Here is a 19,984-nt window from a genome sequence, read left to right on the forward strand (position 1 = left end):
TTTCACTTATGAGTCATAGTCACAGAATATCATGGAAACAAGCCTGGGACCTTAGACTATAGAAGTTTCCTTGATTATCTAACATATGGATTTTATCCTGTGGTTAAAACTTCTGTAAGCGCCAGGCAAGGTATGCAAATGAGAAATTATTGAACAGACTTGAATGTAGGGTAAATGAGTAAAACTGTGCTTTGGATATTAATCTAGTCACTAAAGGATGGGACTTCTCACTCCCAAACTGGTCAGCTTGGCTTCCCCCTTGGTTCTGGATGCAGAGGTCTCAGCCTACTCTTCCAGTATTCACCACTGTTCATTCAAAGTACACATTCTCAGGAACTGCTTGCTATGCCTGCTACTTAAATGCAATTATTGAACCCCAATAATTCTTCCAATTAAGCATAGAAGTATAATATATTTATAATATATTTATTTAGGTACATATTCTTACTATGTACATATTTTAAAAGTAATATCTCTTTACTCAGATTAGACTTAATTATGCTTTCCTTGAATAATGACCCAATTTAATGCAGACTTTATATATGGTTATACAGTAGGTTAAAACACATACTGTGAAAACACAGGCTATTTTTAAAAAGCCATAATTTTTATTCAACAATATAGACACATTATTCATCTTTCTATTGATAAAAGATAATAACAACAGCCTTAGGGAATTACTTGAATCAATGCATGTAAAATAATCTTCACCTTGCCTAGCATGTGATAAGTAGCCAATAAATATGAGCTTGGATGTGCTGAGCACATAATCCTTGGCCTATATTAACAACATAACAATTTATTGAATAATTAAATACAAAAAAGGTGGTGGAGAAAGGTGGGTAAGAAGAATGGACCTGTTCCTCAGAAAAATAGACATAGTACTACCTGAGGACCTAACTATACCATTCCTGGGCATATACCCAAAAGATGCTCCAAAATATAACAAGGACACATGCTCCACTATGTTCATAGCAACCTTATTTATAAGAAACAGAAGCTGGAAAGAACCCAGATGTCCTTCAACAGAGGAATGGATACAAAAATTGTGGTACATTTACACAATGGAGTACTGCTGAGCTATAAAAAACAATGACTTCATGAAATTCTTAGGTAAATGAATGGAACTAGTAAATATCATCCTGAGTGAGGTAACCCAATTACAAAAGAACATACATGATATGTCCTCACTGATAAGAGGATATTTACTCAAAAGCTTAGAATATTCAACATACAATTCACAGACCACATGAAGCTCAAGAAGAAGGAAAACCAAAGTGTGGATGCTTCAGTGCCTCTTAGAAGGGAAAACAAAATATTCACAGGACAAAATACAGAGACATAGTGTGAAGCAGAGACTGAAGGAAAGGCCATCCAGAGACTGCCCTACCAGGGGATCTTCCCCATATACAGTCAGCAAACCCAGACACTATTGTGGATGGCAAGAAGTGCATGCTGACAGGAGCCAGATATAGCTGTCTCCTGAGAGGCTTTGTCGGAGCCTGACAAATACAGAGGCGGATGATCGCAACCAACCATTGGACTAAGCAGTGGAGGTGTTAGAGAAAGGACTGAAGGAGGTGAAAGGGTTTCCAACCAAAAGGAAGAACAACAATACTAACCAACCAGACCCTCTCAGAGCTCCCAGGGACTAAACCACCAACCAAAGAGTACACGTTGAGGGACTCAAGGCTCCAGGTGCATATGTAGCAAAGGATGGCCTTGTTGGGCATCGATGGGAGGATAGGCCCTTGGTCCTGTGAAGGCTTGATGCCCCCCAGTGTAGGAGAATGCCCAGAGCCGGGAGATGGGAGTGAGTGGGTGTGTGTGGGAACACCCTCCTAGAAGCAGGGGAGCGGGCTAGGATAGGGTGGTTGGGGGGGTCTGAACTGGGAAAGGGTATAACATTTGAAATGTAAATAAAGAAAATATCTAATAAAGATTGTTTCAGAAAAAAGAAGATATATTAGTATTACAGACTTACAATATAAGATTCCATTCCTCTCTCTCCTACTCGATCACATCCAAGCCAAAAGAATTATGACTCTTTAGAAATCTATTTCATTCAGAATTTCCAACTTATTATACTATAAATAAGACACAAATATTTTTAGATTAATTGAGAAAAAGAGAAGATACATTGTGTGTGTATTGTACTGTATACATGTATATGTATTTGAGTGTGTTCACTTGTATGTGTGTGAGTGGACTGCAACATGTGTATGCATGTATGTCTGTATGTGGAGGCCAGAGATTGACATCCATGCCATTATCAATTGCTCTTCACTTTATTTTTTGAGGCGCAGTCTCTCTCTGAGCTCAGAGCTCACAGATTTGGTAAGAGTAACGAAATGGAAAGTTCCAGGGATCCCTTGTATCTCTACCACTCCCACCAGAATTACAGTCAAGCACCATCACAGCTAGGTTTTAGGTGGATACTGAGGACCCAAACTCAGACTTCATTCCTGTGCAAGTACTTTAGTGAATGAACCACACCCAGAGCCCAGATATACGTATTTCCAAGACAGTTGTTTAATGCTTATTACTATATTAGATTGAAGACTTTTAAAAGGAGGGAATACTCATTTTTTTTTCATTTAAGCTTTTGTATATCTAGCTATTAAGTTGAATTGTAGAATACTTGGTAGAGTAATGAGCCATATTGGACTTTAGGGGATACGTTCTCAAACCACCTACATGCTGAATATTCAGAAACTTTAGTAGTACTTACTACATGAAAATGAGAGAAAACTAGGGAAACATTACAATAAATGCTTTTAAAGATTTATTTTAATGCTTCTTTTATTTTTGATATTATTACACAACATTACATCATTATATTTACATCGTTTCCCCCTTCCCTTTCCTCTCTAAACCCTTATATATACCCCTCCTTACTGTCTTTTAATTTCATGGCCTTTAAAATCCTAAATATAAGTAACTTTTAGCTTTCATTATATGATATTTTGAAAAGTTGTGGATGTATGGGTACTTAAAGCTTACAATAGTAAATACACAAGGTATTTAAAATATTCTTAAGAATATTTTTATTTTTTTCAGTCAAATTCTTGTAGTTAGTCTATCTAGTCTTTGCCTTAGGTTCCAGATGACATTACATAGCTTTTTTTTTTTCTGCCAAGAAACAGAGAACAATTTAAGTCCAGCTTCTGCAGGATGTTGCCTAGCTATACTCCCAAAGTTGCTGGATAGGTTACCCCAACAGGCACATTTCACCCACAGTGAGAAATTCCAAGATCAGCTCATCATGTGTCGAAAGAGCTTCTTGCTGCTTCTACTGTCATCTTGAGTTTTGCTTTTCTTCTTTATAACACTCAAAATGGATCCCATGAGGCAAGTCTCACACTTGGTACCCTCCATTTCTTCAACCTAACTGATTGTAAGTAATGGAACTGCATTTTAATGGCCCACTGTCCCCAATGCCCTCCCAACCCTTTGGCAGATCTGTTTGGAAGCTTGACAAATATGACAGGCAAGGCTAACGGACCCTTAGGCCAGTAATATTCTCATTTTGAATCCATCATGGACATCAAAATATAATGAGATTTCTTGAAACCATGCCAACAGTGAGCTCATATGACACTGACATGATGGATTAACTCAAGCACTTACAAAGGAGTAGCCAGCACACCCGGACACCCAGGTAATTTCACAATGCATAGTACTAATACATGGAAAATAGAGATTTCTTAGAAAAAAATTACACTGTCTATTCACCACCCAAACCTACTCCATTTCCATTTCTTATATGGCTTCTGTCATGTGATTTACTCTTTAGTGTGTTACATGGAAATTTAATTCTGCTACTCTTCTCTAGGGAGAGCTGATAAAGGATATTCAAACCAGTGTGCACCGTACCACTGGTGTCATTAAATGAGACATTTAGAATGATACTCCTAGAGTGAACAGCTCAAAGGGCTTTTGACAGTCTCAGGACTGATAGGTTGATGATTGGAGTGCTGGAGAAATTGTTGAGAGGTAGGCCCTGACCACTATGGGCCACTGTGTGGAAACATGTTTCCATTATTAATCATCACAATATTTATTGGAGAAAATAAGTGGATGTAAGGAATATTTTACCATGTTTCTAATAGGTCTGTTGCTTTTCTACTTTGTATCAGTCTGTAGCGAACCTTCTGACACATTGGTAGAGTCAAGGCCACTTAATGACAGTCTCCTCTAAGAGTCACCAGTGGAATAAAGTAAGCTGTCTCCAAGTTCTCCAAGTTCTGCACTTGGTATTATGATTTGAAAACCTTACTTTTGTCCTGTCTTAATGTCTGGTTTAGAAATGCATGCAATTAGAATGCATGTCAAGTAAGGGTCCATCCACAGCTTGTGTTACTCCATCAGAGCCAGGAGGAAGCAACTGGACCCTCCCTGAAACAGCTGCTGCACTTGCCTTTATTCACTGTGTTCACACTATCATGACAGCTCCTGGTTGGATAGACAATTTCCAGATAATTCCTCCAATACTTTTAACTAATGGAAAATTGTTGGGTAATTATTATTTATAGTGTTATGTAGACAAAAATTAGACTAGAAACCAAAGCAGTTATCTTTTAATGGGGCATGTGTGAAACACTCTGTCAATTATGTAGTATTGAACTGGATGAATTATTAATCACACAAGTGAAATTGCATAAACTCTAGCCCCCTGAAGTTCCAAAGTAACATTTTTTATCTATTAGAGATATAATGTGACAGAATTTGAGTGGACAGTGGACCATGTTTGCAACCTTTGAGGATCTCAAAAATTCTAAATAAAATGGGTGAGGAAAAAATTGGGATGTTAATTCAGGAATGTGAAACCCATGCCTATATGAGAAGGATAGTATTAGAGAGAGGTAGTGTCTTAGAACCTGTGAGAATTTGAAAAAACACCAAATGTAATTGTGCATTTTTCCCCTTGTAGTTTAGAGAATGGTTTTATTTAGTGGTTTAAAATTCACTTTAAGGTAAATTTGATCAGTTCTCAATTTTATGTATTACTGATACAGGTTTAGCAAACATGGTGAAATAGCACCTTAGAAAATTAGAAGCATGGATTCCTTACCTAGCAAGCACATTATTCTAATTTTTTGCAGAAAAAATACATTTTAAATAATTGCAAGTGCTTAATGAACATTCTCAACATGGCATAGTGAGGAGGATGATACACAGGTGCATCTACATTTTTAACCTACTGTCTAATGTATCCACCCACACATTCATTATCCCATTTGCCCATCCATCCATTTAGCTGCATTTATCTAATCAATCCCTTTCTGACCCAAAATTTCCCTATCTATCTATCTATCTATCTATCTATCTATCTATCATCTATCTAAAATATAATATATAAAGAAATATATACATATATAACATAATAAAGTAATATATACATTTATTACATTAGTATAGTCCATTACTTTAGTTTCTCGCTTATTTTCCTTGTTTCCGAGTCATTTTGTAAGTAAGTCAGAGCCAATACACATATTTTTAAATCCTATACTTCACTGTATTCTTTTAACAACAAGCAGCATGAAGGGAGGTGAAAACTAGACATCTGATTAAACTAGATGAGGAAGAATGGGAGGTGAGCTAAGAGCTCCTTACTCTCACGCTGGTGGTGATTGATATCTCATGAGATAATTTTGGCTGTTTTATCCAAGGGAAGAATTCTGCTATTGGTGCTAAGCGAATTAAGATATTTAGGATCCAAGTATGTGTAGACACTGTTCAACAGCTAGGTAGCCTTTTACTTTTTTTTTTTTTTTAATGCCAGTGCTAGGAATTAAATCTCCTGCATGCTAAGCAAGTGTTCTGTGCTGAGTTGTAACCATATCCCTGGAAAATAGCTGTTGAGAATGAAGAATGTTGGAAACCTAATAAATGCCTATCGCTTACAATGTAGTACAGCATCCCACCATAGGCTCCAGAGAAAATAACCAAATGTGACTGTGTCACTATGGTGGCATTAATTCTCATTCACCTTGAAAGATGAGAAATGGATCTTTCAGTTCAGGAAAGTTAAATCAATTCTCTTAACTTCTTCTTTTTTTTTAAATTTATTTTATTGGATGTTTTATTTACATTTCATATGTTGTCCCCTTACCCCATCCCCCACCCACCCAGGAACCCCCAATCCCCTCACCCCTCCTCCTCCTTCTCTGTGGATGTAACCTCTATCTACCCCCCACTCCCACCTCCCCACCCTCAAAATTCCCACCCCCTGGGGCGTCCAGCCTTCATGAGGTCAAGGTTCTCTTCTTCCACCTATGCCCAGCAGGGCCCTCCACTCTTACATATTCAGCTGAAGCCCTGGATCCCTCCCTAAGTGCTCCCAGGCTGGTGGTTTAGACCCTGGGAGCTGTGGTTGGTTGGTATTGTTGCTCTCCTCATGGTGCTGCAAATCCTTTCAGCTCCTTCAGTCTTCACTCTAACTCCTCCATTGAGAACCCCATGATCAGTTCAATGGCTAGTTGTGAGCATCTGCCTCTGAATATGTCAGACTCTTGAAGACCTCTGAGGAGACATCCATATCAGGCTCTTATCAGCATGTACTTCCTGACTTCCACTTCAGCATCTACCTTTGGTGACTGCACATGGGATAGATACTTAGGTGGAGTGGTCTTCAGATGGACAATACTACATATACTGCACTTCCAATTAGCAATTATTAAAAATGTCATTGTAGCCTTACCTAGGATGCACTAAGATATTCAGAATAATCTTTGGCTTCAAGAGGAGCAGCTGAGCAAGTGGTCAGGGAAACATTTATGGATCAAGGAATAAAATTTAAATCTTTCATTAACATTCAATATGCTTCCAGTATAGCATATAAGTTTAATATTATTGCTTTGCGAATAGAAGTACTATTTATTAGGTTAGACAGAGATCTCAGATGGGGTAAATTCTTGCCTTACAAGTATGAGGAACTCAGCTCCATCCCCAGCAAAGAAGATAGGCATAGTGGTGTGTTGCTTGTAGCTTAAGCAATGTGGAGGCATAGCTAGATGAATTCTTGGGATGCATTAGGTAGTTAGCTCAGCCTACTTATGTGATTCTCTGCTTTAAAGAACCAACAAGTCCCACCTCAAAATAGCCCATTACACCATGATTTGCCAATGGCTTAATTAATTGGTAATTTTACACTCTCATAATCCAATTACTTTTCAATTATGTCATCAGTTCAGGACAAAGTCTTCAACATAAGGTCCTTATTGATGGACACTTTATATACAACTGTGACAACCTATGTAAGAATTTATTACTCAGTGTTGAAAGAAATGAAGCATCAACCTATTAAAAGACACAGGTGACTTTCAGTTGTTAAAGAGGCTACTTTTAAAAAACTATGTATTGCATGATCTCAATTGTGTGACATTGTGTAAAAGAACTATAGAAAACAAATCAATTTCCTGGAGTTTCTAGTAGGTTAAATGAAGAAAGACAAATGAATGGTTGAATCATATATTTTTAAATTTGTTTTGGTGTGTGTGTGTGTGTGTGTGTGTGTGTGTGCGTGCTTGTGTAGTGCAACTTAGACTATTCTGTGTAATTTTATTATTATTTTGCGATCTTGCAGATTAGATTCAGAGCATTATACATGTTGAGCAAGTGTTCTACCACTACCACTGAGTTTCATTTTTAGACTAGGTATATTATACTTTCATGAAGTATATATGACTTTAAGCATGTGTGAAAGCACACAAAACTTTACAGCATGAAGTGAAAACCTTACTACTTCAAAACATCAAATAATGACTTCTAAAAACAGTGGATAGCACATGGAATCAGAACAACAAATAATCTTTCAATCATAAATCCATGAGATGATATCATTTAAAGGGATTAGGGGGCTGGGATGAACGAAATACAGAAATGAACTAAATACGTAAGAATAACGGTAAAACAAAATGCACATACGTATTGTGTTTCAGTTGGAAACAGTCTTCTTTCTTATACATATTTTTGTTGTTAACCTAAACATATAAATTATGAAGCTGTCTAAAATCAGAAATTAATTATCACAATGCTACAAGTAGGGAGTTTTATGCCCAGAAATTTGTTTTATGTATATAACCATTGTAAATCTTGCATAAAATTACTTTCAAGCTTCATTGTTTAAGGTAAATATCTCACATAATTGATTTATGTATTAAATTTTGATTCTCAGGAAATTTTATTATATATATAAAATATATTGCATAATTTTTAAATGAAAATGTAGACTTTTGTTGATTATAATACAAATATCATGGTAATAAATGAAAATCACTAGAGAGGCTGTGAAGTCTTTGAAATCTCTGTACTATCTTCAATTTTTCTATAATACTTAAGCTGCCCTATAAATTAAAGTTTATTATAAAAATGTATATCAATGAATTAAGGCTTAGAATAAATATGACAAATGGTAAATTCAGAATTATACAACCTCAAATAGGCATATAACCTCATTAGACTATTTTATTTACATGCATGTGTATTTTACATTATTCATAATAACACATATTATTTCATATATAACATACACACTTTTATGTGGCTATACTGTCACTTCTACACATCTCATGAATAAGCATGTTGGATAATGATTAAATCAGAATAATCAGGATCTTCATCAGTTAACTTCCTTATATTACAAGGTACTCGAGTTGTTTTAAAATATGCAATATATTATTAACTATAATAAGCTGAGGTGAAATAATCTCTTACTGGAGTTTTTTATTTTGTATTTTTGGGTAATTAGTGATTTTTGTCCTTTGTGTACATTTCTTTTTTTTTCTTCTTTTTTTTATTGGATATTTTATTTACATTTCAGATGTTATCCCCTTTCCCCATTCCCTCCCCCACCCAGGAACCCCCAATCCCCTCTCCTCTCCTCCTGCTTCTATGAGGATGTGCGCCACCTACCCACTCCCACCCCCAACCCTCGAATTCCCCCACACTGGGGCATCCAGCCTTCATGGGACCAAGTCCCTCCTCTCCCACCTATGCCCTACAAGGCCATCCTCCCCTACAAATACAGCTGGAGCCATGTGCCCCTCCCTATGTGCTCCCAGGTTGGTACTTTTTGATACTGGGAGCTCTGGTTGATTAGTATTGTTGCTCTCCCCAGGGGGCCTCAAACTCTTTCAGCTCCTTCAGTCTTCTCCTCCATTGGGAACTCTAGAGTGAAAAATTATAGATACTGGGTATATAGAATCCTTTTTAGACATATAAAATATTCTTTAGGCTTTCTTTATAAAGACATGGAGAAACCGAGGCATGAAGCAAGTTAAGAATGTGGAAAGACCAGTCACCATTACTGGAACTGGCCTATCTGCAAAGAGAAAGGAAAGAATGCAAGTGAACTAGGTGGAACCAAGCTGGGAACCAAGCTGAGAACCGCAGTGACAGGGCAAGGCCACAGTGACAGGGCAGGACCAGATTCTTGAGAAAGATAAGCGTACAGAGAGTTTTCACCTGATCCTGACTCATGTAGGTTGGGTTCCTTTGGAATGTTGCACTATTTTTATGTTACACCACCCTAGCAACCCCATCACCCCCTCCTCATTCCTTGGTTTGTGGTTTTTCCCCTTAAAAACCCCTTTCAAACTGGCTGTCGGGGTCAATTCAGCTCCTGCGTGGGCATACGAATTGACCGGCAGCTAGTTGTCACGCCCTAATAAACCTCGCAATTGCTCTGGTACACGGTGTCTCGAGCAGATTACTGGGTGGCCGCGACTTTCTGAGACTTGAGTGAGGGTCTCCCCTCTGCGGAGGTCTTCAGAACCCCATAATTAATTCAATGGTTAGCTGTCAGCATACACCTCAGTATATGTCAGGCTCTGGCAGACCTCTAAGGAGATAGCCATATCAGGCTCCTGTCAGCATGCACTTCCTGGCATCTACATGAGCATCTATGTGAAGTAGAATTCATCCATGCCTCTGTACTCTTGTGCAATCCTCTATCCTCTCCTTACTCTTCTCATTCTCTGGCAAGTGTTGTCCTATTTTCTCACCTTCTGAGATCAGAACTAGCTTCAACATATGACTGAGATCATGTGGCTTTGTATTCTTATGCCTGGCTTGTTTCACTTAACATGATGCTTGCTGCAATCTACAGAATTGTATTCTTTCTACTGATGAATAATAGTTCATATGTGTATGTGTGCATCACATTTTCTTTATGCAGTATTCTGTTGATGTACTTCCAAAAATATGTGAGTATAGATGTCTCCTTAGCACACTGATTTCATTTTCTGTGGATATGTACCCAATATTGAGATTGCTGGATCATGTAGTAGTTTTATTTTTAATTTATTTGAGGAGTCACAAGTTTCCCCATAAAGGCTTGTAAGAATTACCCTTTCTCCAACTTATCAGTGTGAATTTTTATCTTTGTTTTAAGACTAATATAGCTGGAATTGGATGAGGTGACATTGTTTTGTAACTTTCATGTGGATTTTAATCACGATGAGTGTTGTCAAGCATGTTTTACATACTTGTTGGCCTTTTGCATAGGTTGCAGCTCATTTATCGATCTAAAGCACATAACTTCTTTTGGGTTCAATAACAAGTTCTTTAAAAGTAGATGGATGATAAAATGGAGTAGTAGGATAAAAACTATAAACTCTATTTACCATATTATACCTAAAAATTGATTTCATTATTTTTGAATTGTGAGCTTGAGAAGCTCACGTAACATCTGATACTTGTATGAGTCCCGGAACAAGAGTGCCATTAAATCCTTTGTACACAGTAAGATATTTTGAGGGCAGAAAGGAGTATTACTATATAGTTATAGTTAGATAAAATGAATCATCTCAAAGCATTAGTTACATTTTTGTGGTCAAATACATTACACGAAACAACTTAAAGGAGGTAGAGTTATTAGGGCATGTAGCTCAAATGCTTAGTCTCTCCTGGTAGGGAAGATGTTGTAGCAAAAGTGTAAAGCAGTTGGTCCCATAGAATCTAAAGACAGATAGGGGCAGGAAGTGAAGCCAATTTGTCCAGCAAGCCTCCACCCCCTAAAGGTTTCACAAACTTAGAAAGTGCCACCAGCCTGGGGACTGAGTGTTCAAAACCACGAATCTGTGCTGAAAATTCTATATTCAAACCATAACACTAAAGTCATCCTATTTTGTGTGTATGTGTGTGTGTGTGTGTTCATGCATGCATGCACACACATGAGGATATTTATGTGTAGGATACACATGCCTGTGGCCTATGTACATGTATGGAGGCCAGAGAAAGTTGTTTGATGTCCTGCTCTATAATTCCTTCACTAATTTTCTGAGACTGAACCTCATCACTTTCTCTCACCGAACCCACAGGCCAATAAAAGTAGCCAATCTTCCTGTGTCTAGCACAGTGTTGGGTTCACAGTTGTGTGTCCGTGTGCATGTGTGTGTGTGTTCACATGCCTGTTGTTTTATGATGGAAATACTACTCTGATTCAAACTCAGTTTGCATAATAAGTGCACTTATTCATTAAGCAGCATTTCAAGTCCGAGATGCTCAGTTTTTAAAATTAGCAAATCATTTGGCAGTGTAGCTTTTTCCTTCTACCTTTTTCTGGAAATGTATCAAAGATTTTTTTAGATGATAATCATAAATTTTCAAGTTCTGATTTTAAGGTATGATTTTTATACAATTAAAGGGCAGGTAAACTTTTCTTAGCTATAGTCTCTTCATGTGGAGGAAAGTTAATTCTCAAAAATAATTGCTGCTAGGATGCTCAAAACCTTCTTCACAGGGTTAATTCATCCATGGAGCCAACATAAAAGTGTCTTTGTTATAAAATTGACTTCTGTTAATATTTTCCTTGTCTGAAATCTGATGCCCATGTTATGGTTGAGCAAGAAAGCCTATAGCAATTGTGGGCTATAGTCATAGCAATAATGCAAAACTGTAGATTTTTCAGCCTGTAGAACTGTGAGAAAAAAGGTTTTTCTTAATTATTAATTTCAGATTTTTGGTCATAGTAACAAAAGCCAATGAAGATTCATTCATGGGAATGAAAAGTCACAAGTAAATTTCAAGAGTTAGAACTTACCCTGATATATCTTGTCATTAATTACTTAAAAAAGAAACCTTCAGGGTCTTAGTTGTTCTATATGACTCTCATCTGCCTTAGATATGCTGTGGAACTATTGGCTTTACTCAATGTACAATATTGTATTGTGATCTCATGACTCTAGCTGTGTTCTATTATTGATGAAGCCATCAGAGAAAATGAGCCTCCCAGAATGAGAAGATAAAAGAAAAGAGAAAATAAGAATAGAAGTGGCTGAAACTAGAGGAAAAGTGCTTGACATTCCTACTGGAAGCAGCCTATACTGTAGCTTCACAAATTCACATTATAATCTATCCCACCCTCAAAATGTCTTTCTCTGCTTTTTTTTAATCCATGAAACAATCCACAGAGAATTAAATAATAAAATGGAAACATCCCAATTAGGCCTTATCTTTGCAAATATATATACCAAACATTTTTTTTTTACATTTTCTGTGGCTTTGCTTTATCTATATTAGAATGTGAGATCTGAGGGAAGACAACCATTTACAAATATTTTTTTAGATTATGACATACTTATTTACTCTTTCCAATTCCTTTCTCTAAACCCTCCATGCACTTTTGCCTACTGTCTTTCAAATCCATAGTCATTTTTCTTTAACTGTTATTAAATACAAAAATACATCCTTCTCAGTCCATATAATGGGTGTATACAAGATAGACTATTTGGTATTGAATAATCAATTCACATGTTCTTCCCTGGGGACGATTATTTCTCCCACTATTATCATTTCTTAGTTGTCTGTAGATTTTGGGTAGGGTTGAAGCCTCCTGGACCTTTCCCATCCACATTAGCATGTCTCTTTTTGTCATTCAGGCCATGCTGATGATACCTCACTAATATTAATGGTGATATTTCTAGGAGAGACACAATATCATAGTAGACTTCCTGTTACTCTGATCCCTACAATTGTTCTGCCTCCTCTGAGCCTTGGGTGAAGGAGTTGTATTGTAGATGTATTAGTTGAGACTAAGCTCCACATCTCTGCATTTTGATTGGTTGTGGTTTTCTGCAATGGTCTATTACAAAGAGAAGTTTCCTTGATGAGGAGTAAGGACCACACTTATCTGTGTGTATAGGAACAATCAATGTTCATAGATTGTTGTTAAGAATTAACTGATTTGGTTAAAGTATTGTAGGTTCTCCTTTCCACTAATCCTCACTGGCTTGGTAGGTTTCTAGTTCCCAACATGATTTCTCTCTTGTTGAATGGATCTTAAGTCCAATTAGAGGGATATTAATTACCACCAAGACATGTATTCTATTTTTGTACTCTTACAATTATTGTACCATGTTGGTAATTACTATGATTCTTAGTCACCATAGCTGGGTAGGACTGTAGGTTGCCTCCCTTCTTTGGAAGTTTGTATGATGCCTTCTGCTACCACAAAAGCTAGTCCTCAGTAAGAAGATGTTTAGGTTAGGTCTTTGGGTTTTCTTTATGAAGTATATGGTGTCTTTAGTAATAGGGAATTACATTCTACTTCTGAGGCTCAACCAAGTGCAATTGCAATAGCCTATAATGTTTAGGAAATCTACTGGATGCCTCTGACTAATAGCTCAAAAAGAGAGCTTCTCATGCTTAGTGTTGGGGTTTTGATAAATGGACTTTGGCTCTTGGGGAGAGAACCATCAGCCAAGATTGAAAAAAATCTATCTATCTATCTATCTATCTATCTATCTATCTATCTATCTATCTATTCTTTAAGTAAATTTTATGTATATAAATATATACGTATATGTATATATATCATTACACACACACACACACACACACACACACACATATATATATATATATATATATATATATATATATATATAATTAGATATATAGTTGAAAATATAATCCCTTATGACATTTTCAGGTAGTCTTACTGTTTTGTTTTTGTTGACTTCCTCTCTTCTTCTTATATATTTAGCCCCATCTTCTTTCTTCTATAGTTAGAACACCCTAATTTTTCCAATTTCCACCTTTATCATTTGTGCCCTGCTATTTCCCTCTTGATTGCCACCCTCCTTCAATTTTCTAGTTTCTACACTTACTCCAGGTTATAAATAAGCATTGTTTAATGAAAGGTAACATATGATATTTATCTTTTTACATCTGTGTTACTTGACTCAGTATGATCTTTGCTACTTGCAACCATGTACTTGGAGAACTCATAATCTCATTTTTCTTTCACAGCTGAGTAGCATGCCATAGTATATATGTACCATATTTGCATTACCTATTTGTCAGTTGGTGGATATTTATGTTGTTTCCACTGCCTAGCTATTGTAAATAGAGAAGCAAAGAACAGGTATGAATAAGTGCCTGTGGAATAAGATATTGAGTCCCTTGTGCATATGTCAAGGAGCTTTGTATCTTGATTGTAGGGCCATGAAAGGATAGGTTGGTTCCTGGTCAAGTGCAGGCTTCGAACCCCGGACCCTAATGGGACAATGGCAGGTGTTTGGTCTCATCCCCAGAACCCCCCAAGGTCCTGACATGCAGTCTACAACCTCCATTTGTCCATGCTTTTCAATCACATAGAGCAATGCAGCCCCTCCCAAAGAGATTTGTGTCACCTAGCACAGGTAGAAGGCATGACTACAGGCCTCAGCTTCAAGAGATTTCCATATTAACGAGATACCTAAAGGCAGAGAGCATAGCCAATTAAGTATTCTTTCCCAGACCCTCCTCCTTTTTTTTTTTGTATTTTTTGTTTTTAGTTTTTTTTTCCTTTATTTATTTATTTATTTTTTTAAATTTCTTTTTTTTTTTTTGAACATGAAATGCTTTTTTATAGCCTGTTTTACAAGGGGAGGGGGTAAGAGGGTCCAGGTGGTGGAAAAGTACAAAATCTTCTTGGCCTGTGCCTTGAAACATGTCATGGTCTATATGGTACACTGCCTTGAATTATGATCTACCTGCAGTTCTTCAGAAGATATGGTACACTGCTTGAGTTATGGTCTCCCTGCTATTCTTAAGAAGACATGGTACTCTGCTTTGAGTCTATCTGCAGTTGCTAAGCAGGATCTTGCAGTTGCCAAGCTTCAGAGGACATTGTGCAGGTGGGGAAAGGTAGGGGGTAAGGGTAAGGGCGAGGGTCCTGGCTTCTGGCATCTCCCCCTTCTCTGTTTAGTTAGAGAAGGCGTCTTATGTTCAATCCCAACTATGTGAGTTTTGAATTTGGATGTCTAATTATGGGGGGTCTTAGACAAGTTCACAACCCCAAAACACTGATGTGAGACGAGTCACATCGATGGTCGAAGGCTTTAGGCTGTCGACGATGGGCAACGTCAAGGGACTCTGATGTGGGTGAAAGGAGGGTGAGAGCCCTGTCTTAGGTCATGTAGGCTGCACCCACTCCCAGCACCACGCACTCCTTTTCGGCTGCATTGGGTGGGCCCCTGGGAAGTGGACCTACAATAATCCCGTCATTGGGCTAACTCACAGCCATCCTAGTCTCTTGTAAATGTTCAAGTTACCAACCATTTGTCAGTTTGGGGTGTAATATTGTCATAAAGGAAGGCTCCCCAATGTTAGCGGCCATATCAAGGGTGGCCTTGGTTTAGGAAAAAGCCAATTTTTGTTGTGGTGATCAAGAGGCCAAGCTCTCTATCGAGAGAAACGGGGGCAAAGCCAGGCATACCAGGAACCCTTCTGGAGGGCGTGGAAGTCTAGGGGTCGACCGTAGGGGGAGGCAGGGGAGCTGACAGCTGTGTCAGTCTCCTGCGGAGTCACTTCTGGATCCTCTGCAATTTTCAGCTGATGGTAATGAACTTCAACTGCCTTCTTGATGGCAGCATCAACCTGGTTCCGTGGACGACAGGTCACGGGCGATGATCTCTGTCTTGCTCAATCTTGATGTCGTGCGCACATCCTCTCAATGAGGGTCCGTCCGGATGGGTCCGTGCCTCGAGCCCCACGTCTGGGTGCCACTTGACCCGACCGGTGGGTCCTGGTTATTCGTGGGGGCGAGGAGGACTGCAACCTGCTATTCTTCAGAAGAAATGGTACACTGCTTGAGTTATGGTCTCCCTGCTATTCTTCAGATGATATGGTACACTGCTTTGAGTCTATCTGCAGTTGCCAAGCAGGATCTTGCAGTTGCCCAGCTTCAGGGGACCTTGTGCAGGTGGGAAAAGGTAGGGGGTGAGGGTAAGGGCGAGGCTCCTGGCTTCTGGTCCATCTGGGTTAGAACTTCTAATAGCAGGCATCACGGGTGATTCAATTTTACCTGGAAAGAAAAAAGAAGGGGATTCTCAGGGAGATTTCTCTTCCCTGGATGTAAATTGTTATTCATCGTATTTATGATTGGGCCTGGCTTTGTGAGGGTATCTATTTTTTTCATTAATATTTGTGGTAGCCGGTTAGCTGTGCCTTCTGTGGTATTGGGCAGGCATATCAGTCCTCGGCTCCATAAGGGAACTGGGACTGGGGCATTCCCTTTATGGGTATGAGGGTCCTTCCCCATATCTGTGGCAAAGTTTTGTTGGTCTTGGTGGTGCCCGAGGTCACCAACATGGTCAGCAAGAGATTTGCTATGAGCTTTCAGCTTTAGAGAGAGAAAAGTGAACAAGGCATGATGGAGAGTATTTCAGGGGGACTCCTTCTGAGGGGGTACCGTTCCCCCTCTTTTGTTTTTAAAGCCAATTTTTCAGAGTTCTTGTAAAATCAGGGCAGAAGCGCCAACAGTTGCTCCTTCCACACTCAGAGAGTCATGAAGGCCTTATTTAAGGATATATAAATCTATATTAATAATCTTTTGTCAAAGGACTTTTATAGTTCCACTGACAATTAATCAGACTATATGATATATCGATTAGAAATAGCTTTTTCTACTTTTTGTGAGATTACCTCTCTTTTGTCAATTAACTGTTGAGGAAGTTAGGGTTTACCTCTCTCTTGAGAATATTGAACAGAGATTTAAATTCTTTTGTGGAGAGCTTAAAATAGTATCTTAGCCAATTTGCATCTCCTAGAAACTTTTGAAATTAATTTAAAATAAATAGACTTCCTTTTTTTTAAATCCTTTATCTGTGTGGGGTTTTTATTGGGTATTATACGTATTTACCTTTCAATGTTGTCTCCTTTCTCATTCTCCCCCCAAATCCCTTATCCCCTACCCCTTCCTCCTAATTTTTGTGATGGTGTGCTCCAAACATCCTCCCAGTCCCATCTCCCTGCTCTCGAATTCCAACACAGTAGGGGATCCAAACTTTTGGGGACCTTGGCCCTCCACTTTCACTGGAGTCTAACAAGGGCAGACCCTCCTCCTTAAAGCAGTATTTAACCAAAGGCCTGTCCTGGGGGTGCAGGGATGTTGTGGATAGCCCCGGCCTTGTATTTTGATACTAATTCCCCTTTCCCATGAAGGGCTGCAGAGGAGGAGTGAGTCATTACACAGGTGAATTCAGTGAACCTTCTGCCCATCTTAATTTGTAAAATCAAGGCTGGAGCCAGTGATTGGGCAGAAGAAGGTAAGGTGGAGAAATAAAGGTTGGTGGAAGAAAGCAGAGGGGAGGACTAGAAGAAGACAGTGGAAGAGGAGGGCAACGAAGGAGAGGACGACTGGGAAGCAGACAGTAGATGTACAGATGCAGGGTCTGGAAAGCCCTCAAGTTATAAGGGTCTCATAGGTGGGGAACAGGGTAGCGTAGGGGTATCTGCCCAATCTAGGCTTACAGAACATATTTATAATTACTGAGTTGTGTTTTCATTGACTAGTCATATTTGGGTTGGAGATTTAAATATGTCCCACTACATGGGGGTACAACAATATTCATCTACCATCTGCCATGAAAATAAAGCTCATAAAAACCATGGACTTCCTCATGTCTTTGGGGCCTGCTGTGGAGAACCATGGAGGGGCCCTCTGAATATTGAGTCTCCGTCTAATCTCCTGTGGAGATCTCTGTGTTCCTGCCACAAAGGCCGCCTCTTCAAGCAAGCTAGCTGAGCCGAGCCACCAAGCTGAGCCAAGCAAAGAGACTCTTTCCTGCTGTTAGGGCACCCCTCCCCTCGTTCCTCTCATGTTTGTTCATCTGTGATCCCCCAGTGTCATCTGGGAGCCCCAAATGGAGACCACCGGCCTCCAGGTCCACTCAAGAGCCCTGCCCCTTGTGGAACTTCAGACTGAGAACTCCCCGAGCCTGGGCATGAGCCTCGCAGTCTCCACCCAGTGCTGCATGGAGTGAACTCACTCAAAACTCCCATGCTTCTGCTTCTCTGTGGAGCCACACCTCCCTGAGCTGCCTGGGGCAGATGACACACAGGAACCAAAACTGCCCAACAAGATCCACGCCCACGTGTGAGCTAACCACAGGTGGTGGATAATGCGGGCAGAGCCAACTCAGAGTACCCTCCCCCACCCCCACTGGTGCCCAAGAAGAACTCTTCAAGGAACTCAAGGACAGTGAGTAACTCCAGCCTAGTTCAAAAGACAGTGCAAGCCTCCCTCTCTGTCCCCACTCCTCTCTCTATTCTCTCTCCATGTGTTCCTGGCCAGTGTCTTCTCTCTGACTCTTAGCTACCACTAGCTCCTGCCTAGCTCAAAAGACTAGGTCTCTGTCTTTCTCTCTCTGTCTCTGTCTCTGTCTCTGTCTCTGTCTCTGTCTCTCTCTCTCTCTCTCTCTCTCTCTCTGTCTCTGTGACTCTCCCTCTCCTCCATGTGTTCTCTAGCTCAAGGGTAAGATGGCTGTGACTCCCTAGCCTCCACTGTGCCCATCCCCCAGGCCCACAGAGAGGGCTCCTTTACAGCTAGCAGTTGCCTTTTAGGACACTTTGCCTTGTGTCAGAATTTTCCCTTTCATTTTGGGACAGTTTCCTTCTCACAGCTAGTTCCCAGTATTTCTCCTCCAGGGGGCTGCCTGCTAGCATAGGCTTCTTTCTCTCCCTCCCCGCCCCCCACCTTCATCATCTGTATCCAGCTACAGCCACTTAGTGTCTCCCCCAGTCTTCTACACAGCCTTTCACTCCTTCTGACTCTGACTCTCCTATCAAGCCTCTATGCTTCTTCCTTCAAGTTTTCTTCAAAGTTGGCCTTTCTTCTCCTTCTCTACCTTTAGGATTTCTAAGAAAAACAAATGGAAAATACTGAAGACCTCTCTGCACCCACAGCCATCACATGGCAGAGCAGGTCCCTCCCCCACTGCTTCTAAATTTGCCAAAGACAGCAAAGAATCACACCTGAGACCTTTAACCCAAGTTTTAATGCTTTTTCTCCCTAACAGGAATACCTGCAACAATGTTCATGCTTTTCAACCGAAAATTTTCTTGCTTTTTGTTTAAACATTTCCTTCTCTCCCTAACACTCATGATATATATCCAAAAATTTTTCAACCTTTTTGAGATTTCTTTAAGGTTCAAAGATCATCTAATCTACTTCCACAGGTCAAATCAACTATACTGATCACCATTTTTCAATCCTTAATTAACAACTAGTTTCCTTTTACAGACAAACTGTTGCTGCCTATCCCAGATACATAATTAACATGTTTTTCTTCCTCAGCCATCCAAAATAGACTCAAAGGTGCCCTCTAGGACTAAATTTCCTCAAACACCTTTGCTTTTCTAGGATCTTAACAGCAGACAATGACGTGCTTGCTCCCAAGTGGCCTAATGCTTGCTACCCACCCTTTACAGACATCCCCCTGCTGGGGTGCTATTCCCCTGTTGTGACTATCCTACAGGTGCTCCCACAAGTCCCACTATCTCCTGGAACCTGCCTGGGACACCAAGCTGCCTTCTTCCAGATACTGTCTGATCCAGTATCACATCCAGAGACACATGCTGAGACCCTGAGAAAATACTGAGTCCTACAAAAGACAGATCCAGACCTTCCAGCTACAGATGAAATCTCTTGCCAAAGTCAAATAGCTAAAGATTTACATGTTAGTAAGGAAAACATAATGTCTATCTAGATTAA

Source organism: Grammomys surdaster, unplaced genomic scaffold (genome assembly GCF_004785775.1).
Source record: "Grammomys surdaster isolate TR1022 unplaced genomic scaffold, NIH_TR_1.0 1136, whole genome shotgun sequence".
Classification (NCBI taxonomy): domain Eukaryota; kingdom Metazoa; phylum Chordata; class Mammalia; order Rodentia; family Muridae; genus Grammomys; species Grammomys surdaster.